The 16,608-nt window shown below is 35.4% G+C and overlaps 1 long non-coding RNA gene across 1 annotated transcript; it reads right to left on the bottom strand.

The window, feature by feature from the left end:
- Window positions 1-13,399: 13,399 nt before the first annotated feature.
- Window positions 13,400-16,246, bottom strand: LOC141702434 (uncharacterized). Its single transcript, XR_012567105.1, has 3 exons — window positions 15,760-16,246; window positions 14,071-15,156; window positions 13,400-13,817 (listed from the first exon to the last, which is right to left on the bottom strand). It is a non-coding gene; the product is annotated as an uncharacterized LOC141702434 (long non-coding RNA).
- Between the last annotated feature and the right edge of the window lie 362 nt (window positions 16,247-16,608).

Below are 16,608 nucleotides of genomic sequence, written 5' to 3'. Positions count from 1 at the left end.
ATGATATCATCCACATAAATCTGAACTTGGATAATATCTTCACCATATTTCTTGTAGAAGAGAGTCTTGTCTATGGTACCTTTAGTAAAACCATGCTTCAGTAGGAATTCTGATAATGTGTTATAGCAAGCTCTAGGTGCCTATTTTAGTCCATATAGAGCCTTGAGTAACTTGTACACAAAATTTGGATAATATGGATCTTCAAAGCCAGGTGGCTGTTGCACATAAACTTCTTCTTCTAGCTCACCATTCAGGAAGGCACTCTTGATATCCATTTGATACACTTTAAAATTTGAATGTGCAAAAAATTCTAGAAAGATTCTTATTGCTTCAGTCTTGCAACTGGAGCAAAAGTTTCATCATAATCAATTCCTTCTTCTTGTGAGTAGCCTTTTGCAACCAACCTTGCTTTGTTTCTGGTAACTATACCATTATCATCCATTTTATTCCTGAACACCCATTTTGTTCCAATAATGCTTCTATTCTTTGGTGCAGGAACTAACTTCCAATCTTTGCTTCTTTCAAACTGATTCAGCGCTTTCTGCATGGCAGATATCCAAGCAGGATCCATTAAAGCTTCATCAATTTTCTTTGGCTCTATTTGAGACATAAAACATGCACGTGGGCACTCATTAGCAGTTACACTTATAGTCCTCACTCTAGTAGTAGGATCACCAATAATTGCTTCTCTAGCGTGACTTCTATCCCAGTTCCTTATATGAGTTTGTTGACTTATGCCTTCATTATTTTCTTCATTGGTTGTATGACTGCTAGATTCTTCTTCTCTTCCTCCCCCTGAGTTTGTGTTATCAAATTCAGGTGTTTGAGATGAGCTTCCATTTTCATGATTTTCCTATTGAGTAGTCTCTTCATTTAATATCTGTTGTGCATTAACTTCATCTTCTCCATCAAAATCACTATCAATGTTAAGGTTTTCAAATGCAAGGGCTTCAGCTTCATTATCATCAAGGCATTTCAAGCATGGACACTTGTCATCATCAAAAGTAACATTTGTGCTCTGCATAATCTTCATTTGATCTAACACATAGACCTTGTAGGAAATTCTCTCCAATGAATATCCCAGAAAAATTGCTTCAAAAACTTTTGAGTCAAATTTTCCCACATATTCAGAGTTGTATTTCAAAATGTAACACTTGCTTCCAAACACATGAAGATGCTTTACATTAGGCTTTCTCTTAGACATGTTTGAGTAAGGTGACTTGCCATGTGCCTTGGTAATGAGATATCTGTTCTGAGTGTAACTTGCAGTGTTAACAGCCTCCTCTCAGAAACTTGTTGCCAGCTTGTGTAATATCCCATATTTTCAAATATTATTATTATAATTATTTGGAATTATTTATGTGATTTTATGTAATTAGAGTTGATGTTTTGGATGTTCATATGTGATATCCCTTGAGTGTTCTAATTTTTATTTGCTCATAATAAAATATAGATAATTATGATATTTTTCTGGTAATTTTTGGACTGTTATATGATTTATAATGATTTATGGATTTATTAATTATTTTCTGAGTATTTACAAAACTATTTTATAAAGCAGGGAATCGTTCAACCTCAACCATTTTTGCGTTTTTACAACCCGAAACTCTTCCTAAAACTCCTTTTGAACCTAATGTGGTAATTCCGGATATTTTCCGTGTTTTAACTTTTTCAATCCGGGTTACGGTTTGACCCGTACGCGTCCCGGCATATAATTTTCTATACGATAATCATTCCGGTAAATCAATAAAACCCGTATTCTCGAGAGACGGGATATTATTACATTATTTTCGTATAAAGTGTTTTATAAGAAGCCTAGTTTTGATAACTATCCAAATCTGATATTAAATTATATCATTTTATAGTTACTTAGCGGCTAAGTAATCTATTTTCGGATCCGATATGATCCAATATGATACTTGTTACGTGTTTAAGATGTATTTATATGAAACGATCCGTAATTTAGGCGTGTGTTTATTTTTGTTATTCGTTTTATCTCGTTTTATGTGTGTTGAATGTATTTTATACGTGTTCGGGTTTTTCGGTTAATTTAAGTATCGTTTCTGTTTTTCAAGAATAAACGGACCGGGACCCCACCCGGACGTTAAAGCTCACAAAATTTGTGTTTTGTTTTTATAAAATCATTCATATTTCAAAATATCCAGTATTTCTGTATTTTTGAAGTATTCGCAAATTTTGGGGAATTTTGAAACGAATTTTATAGTTTACTGTTTTAAAATTATTCCCCCGTAATTCTAATTTTGGGGCTTAATAAGTTTAATTATGGGAATAAAAACACCCTTAAATGATTTTGGGGTATTTATTTTCCAAAAATATAAATAGCTGAAAACTGATTTATTATTCATATTTTTTTTATTGAAAATTCTGATAAGAGAAAACAGTTTTTTGGGTGTGTGATTCGTTCTTCAACATAAATCCTCTGATTCCAGGAGTTGTGATTGTTTGTTTTTGATGTATGAATAACCAAATCGAAGCTTGTAAAGAGCCAGTTAATTTGATGCCAGAATCAGTATCTGAGAGTAAGTATTCTGAAAAATCAAATTCTCTGTTCTTGATCTTGAAATCGATTTTGATTTCTGTTGATTGTTGGTTGGTTCTGATGATTCGAATAGAATCCTGTGCTCGTTTAGAATCGATTTACATGTTTACTTGAATTGTTTGAGTTCAGAATTGCTAAAGTCGAGTTTTCGGTTTTGGGGTTTTATTTCTTTGATTTTCTTGATTAAACCTGTTGTTGTTGCTAGTTAGGGTTATGGGGATTAATTAAGCGTGTTCCCAGCTTCATTTTGGTATCAGAGTCACGTTATTTGGTTCAAAAATGAAGGAATTCGGATTTTCACCGGAAATTCAAGGTTCCACCGGTTTTAATGGTGGTTTCGATTGAAATCTCCAATTTATGTGTTGTTTATTAACGTTGATGGGTGCACAGAGTTGTTGGGTTGTGGTAGGACTGATTAAGATCGAAAACCAATCGATTCCGAGTAGTTTTTGGGCTCGTCGGGGCTTGACCGAAAGATGTTTCCGGGCCGGAATCTGGGGATGACGGCGGTGTTCTTCGAACATCCAGCCGTGTTATTCGTTAGGCCTCCGTTTGATCCAATTTCCGGCTGTTCCTATTTTTACAACACGTTTCTGTAATTTCTGTTTTAAATTTTAATCAAAATTCATTTATGTTTCTAAATATCATTTCTTTTATTTTTAAAAATCATTTAATTATTATTTTAAATTCTAAAAATTATTTTCTTAATTATTTTAAATTCCAAAAAATATTTTCTATTATTATTTTCAAAAATACGAAAATTTTATTCATTTAATTGACTAATTATTTTGATAATTAATCAGTTTATTTAGATAATTGGATTAATTTTATTTTAATTCCAAAAATTGTGGAAAAGTCATTTTTAATTCTTATTTTATTCGTACCAAGTCGAACCTTTTAACGAACCGAGTCATATATGATATGAATTATGTGATACATGAGTTATATGCTTACTTATTATGTGAATTATATGTACGTGGATCGAGAGTCTTGTGTTTGACTGTTTCCTTTATATGTGGGTTGTCGTATGGGTAGAGATTAAGGTTTTGACGCACAGTTCGTCGAGTTATTATTGTTTAGACGATTAAAGCTATATCTTTTAATTATAGATACGGATCGTTCGGGTTGATCAGGACCATATGTAATGGATGAAGAATAAAGTTGAATAGTATGGAATATTGGTTGCAACACTGCATGAGCAGGAGGCCAAAGGATTAGTAGAATAAAGACGGAGATGTTTTGAGACAGAGTATCAGAATAGATGCGTCATTACGAGTGTGACTAACTGCTAAAAACCCAAAGTCAAGTATCCCTATCATCACTTATTGTTCAAGTGATATTTATTTTAAATCTTTTCATGCAAGTATTGCTTTCCCTATTCAGTTCCTAATAGATAAATGTTTTACATATCGCTGAAATCAATGATTCTGTTTATGCAAGTACCCATGACTTCACTTATCGTTCAAGTGACGTTTATTTCGAATCATATTATGCAAGTATCCCTATCATCACTTATTGTTTAAGTGATATTTATTTTAAATCTTTTCATGCAAGTGTTGCTTTTCCTATTCAGTTCGTAATAAATAAAATTTTTACATATCACTAAATTAAATGATTCCGTTTATGCAAGTATTCTTCTTCTACTCTATGTTCATAATAGCTAAGTGATTTTACTTATCAAATTACTGGATTTATAAATATTTTAGATTTTGAGAAAGTTGATTTTGTTGCGAGTATTCCTGCCTAAGTGAATGGGGGAATAAAATTATTTAGGATGTCGAATGATTCGGCTCCTTTTTCAATAAAAAGGTTTTTAAGATTGGAATGGTTACTGGTTACTGGTTACAGTATAGGTGATCGAGATATCGATCCAGCTGTAATATCTTTCAAGGCTAGTTATGCCTTTTCTGGCGCCTTATAGGTACCGTATGGCTGCGGGATACGTGTAGTACCTATATTTACGGTATGGCTGTGGGATACCTGTATTGTTTCACGACTGATCATCAGGAATATCATGAAATGTTATTGGTTCCAATCTAAAATATTATTTTCTAATTTGTTTTGATAATCATAGATTAAATGATTTATCTACTGTTTCTGTTTTGGAATAATGGTGAAATGTAGTTTTGATTCAGATTCTGATTTATGCTAATACTTACGTTGTTTTTAAATATCAAAGGTGGTATTAGTATAGATGATTAATGTTGACTTCAGTATGGGTGTTGTGAGCATCAAAGTTTGTATTGATATCTAATTTGATATAACAGCAAAATAAGTATTAATTTGAAGAGTTCGGTTTTGAGTAAAGTTTATGATTCAATCCATAATCATTGTTTCATGTTATTGTGGTTTACGATATTTCCGTAAACACTATTTTATGAGTGTTGTTCTCATTAAGATTCAAAGTATTGCTAAAGCATTTAGCTCAAAAATATCAAAAAAGTTTTGAATACAATTAAGGAACCAATTTTGGGGTTTCTCAACTAAAATTTTATGATTCAGCAATTATGGTTTTTAAATGTTTTGCTATAATGCGGATGTCGGTTTTATATCAAAAGACCCTATATATGTCATAATGATCTTGCTGAGCATTTCTTCCGGTCATACTTGCCTATTTTCAAATTTAACCTCCAGTGAGGATTAGCTTGCGATGTTTAGCTGCGTAATTCGAGGAAGCAAAGAAGAAGCTTTTGGAAGGTGGTTGATCCAGGGTTTACGAACTAGTATAAGTTTTATTATGTAAACTTGTTTATATTATATTATATTATAGTTGTGTATTTTATTTGGGCCTAGTATACTTCATTTCGAAGTTATACTAGTGGGTTTAGTTTTGAGTTGGAATTTATTGAAAAGAGTTTTAAAAGAAAGTGAAAAATTTATTGATGGAATTTGGAATTCTTGTTTCTAGAACTGTGACCTTAAAAGATCTTAGATTAGTTTGGGGTCATAGATGATCAATATCTTCCGCTGGCATTTATTTATTGATTTAACAGATTATTTTTTATTGAGGTTTCATAGTGACGACCAAATCCTCTCACCCCGGATTTTGGGGCGTTACAGGTTGGTATCAGAGCTGAGGTTATAGTAAACTAGAAATGAGAGTGTGTAGGAGTGTGTATAGCTATGTTAGGACGTTTGAGCTCATATCGAGTTCTTGTTGGACTATTGGATATAGTACCAACGAGTAAGTTAAGATAGGCGTATTCGTTTGAGATGGATGTGTCTAGCTAGATGGAACCCCGGGAAGCTACAAACTTCTATTGTGGAATCTTCCGAGACTATGATTCGACGATGATGAAGATTATCGATATCCTTGGAACATGAAAAAGTGTTTAAAATCAGATGGCAAGTCAACTGGAGAGTTCAAATTTGAGATAAATATTAAGACTTTGGCAATACCTTCTTTTTCTATAAATTCTTTTGACTTCTCTCAAAAAGAAATATCAGTAGAAGACATAATCCCTAACACCAGTATATTCATTTTGTGCCAGAATTTTTATTCTCTGGACTTCATTTCCTTCAGAAATATCATCTTCGAAATCTTTTCAGTTTTATTTATTTGATTTTGGATTCCTTTGATATTCTTTTATCCTCACTGAGATGAACAACCCTAACTATAGGGGACACAAGGTATTCCTGTCTGTGTGACAGGAGTTGGATGGGACGCCATCACTTGTGTGTCTTGTGAATACACAAAGGTTAACAACCTTTAGTAGTGTCTTAATTTGGACACGCAATACCAAGTTCATTTGATCATATTGATCTCTCAGTTATTCTTTAATTTCAACAATACTTTTTTTTAAATTCAAATTTTTTGTCTCGTTATGGTATCAAATTCTTTTCTTTTTGAAATTCCATGTTTTTATCATTTCCAACATCCGAAGGTATGCCAATCAAGTTAAGCTGAGTTATCCCGGTAAAGTGAAAGCAGGGTTATGTGATGGGATTACCAAGAACAACAATGAACTGTAATGCGGTTATAATATCAGTGGCATATACCGAAGCCAACTTGTTTCTTTACTTCTCTCTTTATCTATCTCTCTTTCTTTTTCTTTCTCTCTATCTTTCTCTCTATTCTTTTTCTCGCATTAGTAAAAGAAATTCTATTGAAGAATTGGTCAAAAGATGTGGATGAAATAGTGGTGCACATCGAAACTCCTGTAAAAGTTTTATTATACAAGGAATACAAGATTTATTCGAGATTTTGGAATATTGAGATTATTTGGGAATGGAAAGTTGACTAGAAGATCCCTAGTGCTCTCTTATGCTGATTCCGAGGACGGAATCCTTATAAGGGGGTAGATTGTAATATCCCATATTTTTAAATATTATTATTATAATTATTTGGAATTATTTATGTAATTTTATGTAATTGGAGTTGATGTTTTGGATGTGTATATTTGATATTCCTTGAGTGTTCTAATTTTTATGTGCTCAGAATAAAATATAGATAATTATGATATTTTTCTGGTAATTTTTGGACTGTTATATGATTTATAATGATTTATGGATTTATTAATTATTTTGTGAGTATTTATAAAACTATTTTATAAAGCCGGGAATCGTTCAACAAGAACCATTTTTGCGTTTTTACAACCCGAAACTCTTCCGAAAACTCCGTACTAACCTAATCTGGTAATTCCGGACATTTTCCGTGTTTTAACTTTTTCAATCCGGGTTACGGTTTGACCCGTACGTGTCCCGGCGTATATTTTTTGATACGATAATCGTTTCGGTAAATCAATAAAACCCGTATTCTCGAGAGACGGGATATTATTACATTATTTTCGTATAAAGTGTTTTATAAGAAGCCTAGTTTTGATAACTATCGAAATCTGACATTAAATTGCATGCCTTGTATCAGGATTATACTTTTTAAGCATTGACACATGAAACACATTATGAATATGCTGCATATGGGGCGGTAAAGCTAACTCGTATGCAACTCTTCTGACTCTCTTCAAAATTTCGAATGGACCGACGTATTGGGGCTTTAGCTTGCCTTTGTTGCCAAACCTAGTCAATCCTTTCCACGGTGATATCTTCAGTAAGACATGTTCTCCTTCTTGATAGTCCATATCTTTTCGGGTTAGGTTTGCATATTTACGTTGTCGATTTTGCGCTGCTTCGAGTCACTTTTGGATAAGTTCTACTTTCTCCCTGGTATACTGAATCCGCTCTGGACCTAGAATTTTGCGCTCTCCAACTTCATCCCAACATGTAGGTGATCTCCATTTTCTTCCATATAAAGCTTCATAGGGTGGCATTCCAATGCTCGCATGGTAGATGTTGTTGTAAGAGAATTCCACTAGCGGTAAATGCTCATCCCAACTACCTTCAAAATCAGTGCTCATGTTTCGCTTGGTACCTAGAAAATCCTGAAATTGTCTCCAAAATCTTGAATTAAAACGGGGATCTCGATCAGATACAATGGATACTAGCACTCCATGGCGCATCACAATTTCCTTGAGATATAGGTGTACTAACTTGTCAAGCCAAAATCTTTCGTTGATTAGAAGGAAATGTGCTGACTTCGTTAATCTATCAATGATAACCCAAATCGCATCATGGTTTGCTCTGGTTCTCGGAAGTCCTACTACGAAATCCATTGCTAAGTCTTCCCATTTCTATTCTGGATTATCTAGTGGTTGTAGTAATCTGGACGAATGTTGATGTTCAACTTTGACTCTTTGGCACGTATAACACTTACTGACCCATTCTGCTATCTCTTTCTTCATATCTGGCCACCAAAAGTTTTCCTTCAAATCTCTATACACCTTGGTGCTTCCGGGATAAATTGAATATCTTGATCTGTGAGCGTCCTGTAAGATTTCTGCTTTCAATTCCGGTACATTAGGTATCCAGATTCTCGAAGCAACTCGAAAAATTCCCTTATCATCTTTCTGGCTAGTAATTTCCTCTCCTAACAAATTTTTGATTTCGTGATTCATTAATTCTTCTTGACACCTTCTTATTTTTTCCAATAATCCTGGAGGAAAAGTCGCGTAGATCATTTCAGTGGAGCTTTCTGGAACACGAACTTCAATTTCCAATTTATCGAATTCTTTGATCATCAATTCCTCTGAAGATGTTAACCAATTAAATTTTTCCTTTTGACTTAGCGCATATACTATAACGTTTACATTTTCTGGATGATAGTTGATTGACACGTCATAATCTTTGATTATCTCTGGCCAACGTCACTGTCTGATGTTGAGTTCTTTCTGCGTGAAAATATACTTCAGACTTTTATGATCCATGTAGATTTCATATCATTTGCCGTAAAGGTAATGTCTCCAAAATTTCAGTACAAAACAATTGCTGCTAATTCCAGATCATGCGTCAGATATTTTTGCTCATGAGGCTATAGTTGTCTAGAAGCGTACACAATTAGGTTGCCATACTGCATCAAAACACATCCAAGTCCTCGATAGGAAGCGTCACTGTAAATAACAAAATCTACTTGATCATCAGGTAACACAAGTATAGGTTCAGTTACTAGTCGATTCTTTAATTCTTGAAAACTATCTTTGCTTTTTTCATTCCATTCAAACTTTTCATTCTTCCGAGTCAACTTGGTCAATGGCGTGGCTATCTTTGCAAAATCTTGAACAAATCTTCTGTAATAACCGGCTAATCCCAAGAAACTTCTAACTTCCATCGATGTCTTTGGGTTTTCCCAATTTAAATAGCTTCGATCTTCGCTGGATGAACTTGAATTCCCTCGACACTAATTACGTGGCCTAGAAATTGTACTTCCTTTAACCAAAATTCAAATTTTGAAAACTTCGCATAGAGTTGTTCCTTCCTCAATGTTTCTAGTATCATTCTTAGGTGCTTTGCATGTTCTTCTTCGGTCTTCGAGTAGATCAAGATGTCATCAATTATATATTTATCTAAATACTTCTTGAACACTCGGTTCATCAAATCAATTATTCCTGCTGGTGCATTAGTCAGTCCAATGCCATCACAAGAAATTCATAGTGTCCATATCTCGTTCGAAACGTAGTCTTTGGAATATCTTCTGCCTTGATCTTCAACTGATGATAACCCAATCTTAAATCGATTTTTGAAAACCATGCCGCTCCTTTCAGTTAATCAACTAAGTAATCGATTCGGGGCAATGGGTATTTGTTTTTGATAGTTAACTTGTTCAGCTCACGATAATCGATATATAATAGCATGCTACCGTCCTTCTTCTTCACGAACAATACCGGTGTACCCCATGGGGATACACTCTGTCTCATGATTCCTCTATCGAGATGATCATATAATTTCTTTGTTAACTCTTTCATCTCAACAGGCGCCATTCGATACAGAGCTTTTCAAATTGGTTCAGTTCCTGGTACCAAATCAATGGTGAACTCGATTTCTCGATCCGGAGGTAGTCCTGGAAGTTCATCTGGAAAGACATCGGGTAACTCACAAACTATAGGAATATTATCAATCTTCGGACTTTTTTTTCCGTATCCAATACATAGGCTAAATAAGCTTGACATCCTTGACACAATAATCGTTTTGTTTGCATCATCATTAAAAATCTTTGCCTCTGTTTTTCGCCTTTAAACGTTACTGTTGTATTTTCCTCGGTTCGTAAATTCACCTTCTTATTTGCACAATTGATCTGAGCATTATTACTGGTTAGCCAACCCTGATGTCCCGCTATTTTAATATCACAACCTGGACACACTCGATCTACCATGATCTGATCATCGTTGGCTAACTTTATGATTAATGTTTCGTTTAACCATTTAATTTCATAATATACCTTAGGAATAAATTCTTTAGAAATAAAAGATCTCGTAGCTCCAGAATTAATCACTACTTATGTATCTATATAATTCACAGGAAGCGTACCTCCAACCACGTTAGGACTCTGCACAGCTTCTTTCATCGACATGTTAAAAGTCCTTGCCCTAGGCTGATTGTGCTGTGGTGGTGGAGGTAATACCAAAATCCTCGGGATGCTGGCTGCCATTATTACTCCCCTACAGTCCTTAGCGATGTGTTCCTTTCTTCCACACTAGAAATAAGTGACTTCTGCCTTCCCTGTCGGGCATTCTCCAGAGTAATGTTCCTTCTGTTTGCACTTCAAGCACATGATGTTTGGCTTGTTACAAATCCCAGTATGCTTCTTCCCATATGTTCTGCAGTCAGGTATTGATGGTCGGATGAGTCTATGTTGATTTAGGGATGGAAGTCGGTTACCCATCCTCTGGTTGTCCTACTTTTTCCTTCTGAAATTCATATTTCCCCGGGCTTGAAATCCTGACCTTCTATTGGAGTGGTTCTGAAAACTTACTGGTCCCTTTTCCTTTTCGGACGCTTCACTTTCTCACTCAATAATCATGGTCGTCTGAACTACGAATGTATAGGTCGTCAGTTCGAACACTGCTACTCTTGCCTTAATAGGATATGCTAAACCTTCAAATTCCGGAGGCTTTACCGACTGGAATTTCTTTAAAGTAACTACGGGTACCACTGGTGGTGCTTGTGCTTCTGGATGAATCTGTTGTCAGCTAAACTCAAAATCCAGGTGGCACTCGACCTAACTCTTGATAAAGTGCCTCTAACACTGCCTCGGTCAACCTCATCGCTCTACAATAAACTGCATCGGTGCGAACATCCTCCTGCCTCAAATCAGCAATATCCTGGGAACCTATTTTATATATATGGAGGAGTCTCTCTCTCAATATATAGTCTGGATGTAACGCCCTCACTGGTCCATACTCTCGAGTCTCAAATAATCCGAGTATCTCTCTGCACTGGTCCTTCCACTTCTGCATCTCCTCCCTCAAACTCTCATACTGTTGATAGGGTACCATACGGGGCTCACGGAGATCAATCTGAGAACCTCTAGTAGGTAATGGCACTGGTTGGTCGATAACCACCTTATCCATGAACTCAGGCTGTGGAAACTGATATACCCCAGACACAGGGGCATAAATAGCTATCAGAGATGGGAACAATATCGGCTGAGATGGTGGCTATAACATCTGTGGATTTGGATGTGGTTGTGGAATCTCGGGCTGCTCTGCTGGAACCTGAGGATCTAAATCCTCCCACTGAGATAAATCAACCATATCAGGAATCTCAAATATCGGAAACTCTAGTAGTGGTAATTCAGGTATCTCTGGGTCGAAGTAAGGAAAATAGTCAATGAAGTCAGGTACCTATGGCGTTGGCAACTGGTTCGGTGCTGGTCCTTGAGGCAATGGTGGTGGTGGTGGCAATGGTGGAATTGCCTGAATCGACCCTGATGGTACTGCTGGACACGACATTGTCTGCTCTGAGGATGACGTTGAAGATGCCATCGAACATAATAACCATAACACAAGAAAAAGATCATATCACAATCCTAAAATCACAATCTCCTAATCTAAGAAACTAACAAACCCTAATATCATTATTCCTATCTTATGTGATCTTCATATCTTATCTTAACTCTAATGTTTGTACTTTCAAGGGCCAAAACCTAAACTTTGATACCAACTATAACACCCTCTAAATCCGGGCTATAGATTTGGGGCATTATTAGTACTAACTATTTACTGAACCTATACAAGCATATTATAAATAAATAATTACCCCGCACTACTAATACTCAAGATCTTTTCAAGGTTAAGGATTGAAAAAAAAACGACATACCACTTTATTACAAGAATTCTACACAACCTGTCTCACAACTCCCTTTATTACAAACCATTTTTTTCTATTCAAATTTTAAACTAAACTTCTTTTATTCAAATTGAATCTACCACTTATCCTATTACACATGCTCTGGAAATTCAAAACTCTCTTCTGGGATAGGGAGAAACACTCTTGGAATTAGAGGGTCCCGCAACTTGACTCGCTTCTTGACTATTCGGGTTCTGATGGGTTTTATTCTCAATCTTAACTGAAAAACAAGGTGAACAACAATAATAGGGGTGAGCCAAAATTACTCAACAAGCCTGTAATAATGTATATATATTATAAGGAGAGAAGAATAGGATAAATGAACCGGTAATCTGCTAGTTTGAACAACCATCTATTTCTATAAAAAATAATAATCTGATGATCAGTCAGGATATAGTGCGGATCTATACCCAACTGCCTAGACCAAACCAATATATGGGGTACCCAGGCAATTATGGCCTAATAATCAAGGGTCCGGTTCATACCCGCCCGTATCGTAACCATCCCGTCCATAGCTTAGCATCCGGAACAATCATTATGCTTTCAATGAATCCCAATATCAGGATATATCTCAATATATGTAAATAAGGGTATATGTATTGGAATATGTATAGAGGATTCAATGAATTAAGAGAAATCAAGAATCGAAATGAAATAGAAACAAAGGATCAATAATTTTGTATCGGAGTTTGTGAACAAGAATTAGTTGCATAAGGCCTAAATGGTGTTGTATAAGGTAATAGGCAACACCAAGTAGGGGTTGCCAATGTGGTCGTGGTCGTAGAGCCCTAAGGCAACGAACTATGCAACACCAGAAAGCGTTGCATTATGCATCTTTTGCAACAGTAAAAGCGTATAATGATAACAACAGTCAATGTTGCATAAAATGAAGCCACATCACCACTGTGTCCTACGTGGCAAGTGACACATCATTTTTCCACGTCAGCAGTGGTCCCTACTTTGACACGTCAGCCAGGGGTCCCATATTTGCCACATCAGCGGTGGGTTCCACTTTTTCCACGTCATGAGTGGGTCCCATAATATGTAATGCAATACTGATTTTAGTCATTTGCAATACCATTTTTATACATATGTAGTCTTACGCAACACCATATAGAGTCAAATGCAACACTTCAAAAATTAAAAAATTGACATAGTTATTCTGCTTTTACATTATTCCTGCCCAATAAGGCATCGAAAAATCAATACAACAAGCCTCCAATGAAATTTAAAACTTACTAAACTATTTCTAAAATCTTATCAACAAGTATAGATTAAATTGGATACTTGGTTCTAAGTATCAAAGTACCAAATTCTAACTTCAAATGAACAAATGAGCGATCTTTTTCTTATCTTTTCTAAAATAATGTCTTCTACTCATTTCAACTCTAGCCTCCGCAGAAAACTCATCTTTATTTATCCTGAATGCTTTTGATCACTTCACATGCTCAATATTTCCATTTTTTGAGGTAGCTCCGCATATTCCACTATACTTCCCACTCCCTATAGCATATTCATGCTTTGAAAAATGATATTCACCATCCTGAACACCAGAAGTTTCAGCTTCAACATTGGGCGCCTGGACATATAAAAGACAGATGCTTAGCAATGTTAAAAAGATGTTCTTCCATCTTAGAACATTCAAAATAATTGAAGAATGTCATTTAACAGTATATGCAAAATGAATTTGTCCTTATTATTCATTATTGAATATGTCACACGCTTACAAGTTTTAGAGAGGAGAACATATAATCAACACATATATCTTAGCAACTTGATTCAAGAAAATGAAAATTTTTAAAAACTTAAATAATGAACTCAAATATTGATACCTTATGGTGCCTGACTCCTCAGTTTCAAACATCATCTGAAAACGCATGCCAAGGGAAATTTGGCTACTACATACTGCTTTGTAGTACTTAGCTAAAGGAATCACAAATTATGATGGAATAGCCCTAAACCAGTAAAGAGAAAACTTTTTAAGACAAAGTATTAATGGAGTGCAAGTTGAGGGCTATTACGATAATAGTGTAATAATCCAATCTCAATCACTTTAAATATAGCACATCTAGCTTGCCAGTCTGAACCTAATTTACAATTACATATGTGTGTGCGTGTGGTATGTGAGTGTCGTGCGTGTGTGTCTCAGGATCCTGCCCAGATATGACATCTAAATAAAGAGATTATACATATGAACAAGACAAACCAAGAATCCTCTTACCGCTCACAAACATTCTTTAACTAATGAAAAGAATTTTTCCTTAATGATATGAAAGTTTAGTCCTAGACCAAGTAGCTTAGCACCCGTTTTCCTTGCTTTGACTTGATACGAAATCAAAGAAGTTGAATAAATTGGTGGCTTGGTGCTCTGCAAATGCTACTATCATGATTGAAGTGCATTCTGTGGATTGAATACAAGTGGAGATTTAAGGAAGTTTGTCATTTAGTGAAAAGGAGGAGATGGAAGAACTGGGGAAGTTCCTGATTTGTCCAGTATGGGGAAGTTCCTGGTCCATATTGCATATAGGCCCCCTCACCACGTACAAAATTTGCCACTGAGTTGAAGGCAGGACCTCGAACATTAAAGGAAGTTCTTACCGGTGGCTGAATCCGTGGCTGTTTTTTCATATGCCATTGCGTATGAGCTTCAGGTCCAGGATATGGGCCTGCATCTTGTTTTCTTTTAAACTTCGTGCACATTTGAGCTTCAGGGCTAGGATACGGGCCTGAAATATATTTCTTTTGTAAATGATTATACGGTTGAGATATTTCGGCAAACTCCTTTGCCAGCTCTTCTAGCTTCTGAACTTGAGGTAAAATATCTTCAAGTGGATACTCGGCCTCAAGCTGATGGTCTTTGACGTATTATACACTTCTCTAAGGATGGCAGGTTGTTTACTTATAATGGCGATGTTACCCTATTAAAATATTTGAAACAAGATTCATCAGTTTTCATAAATTATATAAAAAAGTGACTCTTAAAGCTGCTAGACAATTATCTTTTTGCAGATAGAAAATATATTGAAGAGGGCATCACTTGGTTGCACCTGCTAAATTTACAGGCCTAGCCCAAATTTTTTTCCCCAGCTTAATAAAGGTGTGGCATCAAGAACGTTTTTTGATGCTTCACTAATAAAATTTGAAATTACATTTTACCTTAAAATAATATTTTACCATATACAACATTGAAACATGGGCTGCACCTCCATAAATATGTGCGACTCAACTTTCTTTTCTCAAATTTTAGGTTTTTAAATATCAGATAAGAGAGAAGGCTTATAATAACAGTAAAACCTTCTAAAGGAAACATGATTCGTAATAACAGTACAACTTTATCTAATAATTGGGACTTACCTAATAAATAATACAGAGTCTCCTGCAAAAAGCGTCTTACCGCTCACAAACAAACTCCACCCAGTTTACTCTACTACAAGTTACTTACACTAACATATAAATTTACAAGAGCAACATTCATATATTAGGCATATATAGAAATAAGTCAAAAGATGCGATTCATTAACCTCTGTGGATGAACTTCCACATCAGCTGGATTCCTCCACCTTCTCTCAGACCTTTTACCACTACCGAAACTTATCTTTCCAAAACTTGGTCCATCACTTAACCTTGCCGCTTCTTTCTCCTTCATCAACCTCCTTCCAATCCTGACCTTTTCCTTCAAAACCTCATCACTAGGCTTAACAGCACCCACAACACCCCCATTGCACCTCCTCAGCAATGAGCACCTTTATCGTCCCTCTTCTTCCCCCAAATTAAGTTTAGGCCTCACAACATCCTCCCTCTTCTTCCCCCAACTCTCTTCCCTCTCGAACCCTCCCCCGCTCATCTCCATCAAACTATTGAAAGCCCCAAACTTTTGCCACTCCTCCACTCGATGGGTATTAGCCATGGTTGGATTTCACGAAGGATTAAAAGAAATGATTCTTTTCAGAATTTTTTGGTTAGAGGAAAAGTGGAAGATTCAGTGGAAAAGGGGAAGAACTAGAGCAGAAAAAAACTATAAAGGAATACTGCACACTAATATAGATCTGGGGTTTATATGAACCAACGATCAAGATTTATCCAAATTGTGTTTTTCTAAATTCATTAGATGGTCCTGATTAAAACTGAAGCTGCTGATCAGCGTGATGCATTCACCATCCAATACTCTTTTACCACGTAGCGATCAAGTTGCTGATTTCCTATTTTCTATTTATCAATTAAAGACTAATTAAAAATCAATATTAAATAGCTAGAAAATTTTAAAAATTCTACAAAAAATACTATACACTCAAACAATTCTCTAGATAATTATAAAAATAAAACATCATATTTTTATTATATTTCCCCATTTTTTCAATATAAATTAACAA

Source organism: Apium graveolens, unplaced genomic scaffold (assembly GCF_009905375.1).
Source record: "Apium graveolens cultivar Ventura unplaced genomic scaffold, ASM990537v1 ctg5090, whole genome shotgun sequence".
Classification (NCBI taxonomy): Eukaryota; Viridiplantae; Streptophyta; class Magnoliopsida; order Apiales; family Apiaceae; genus Apium; species Apium graveolens.
The sequence above is the reverse complement of the archived record's forward strand: the minus strand, read 5'-3'. Positions and strand labels throughout refer to the sequence as shown.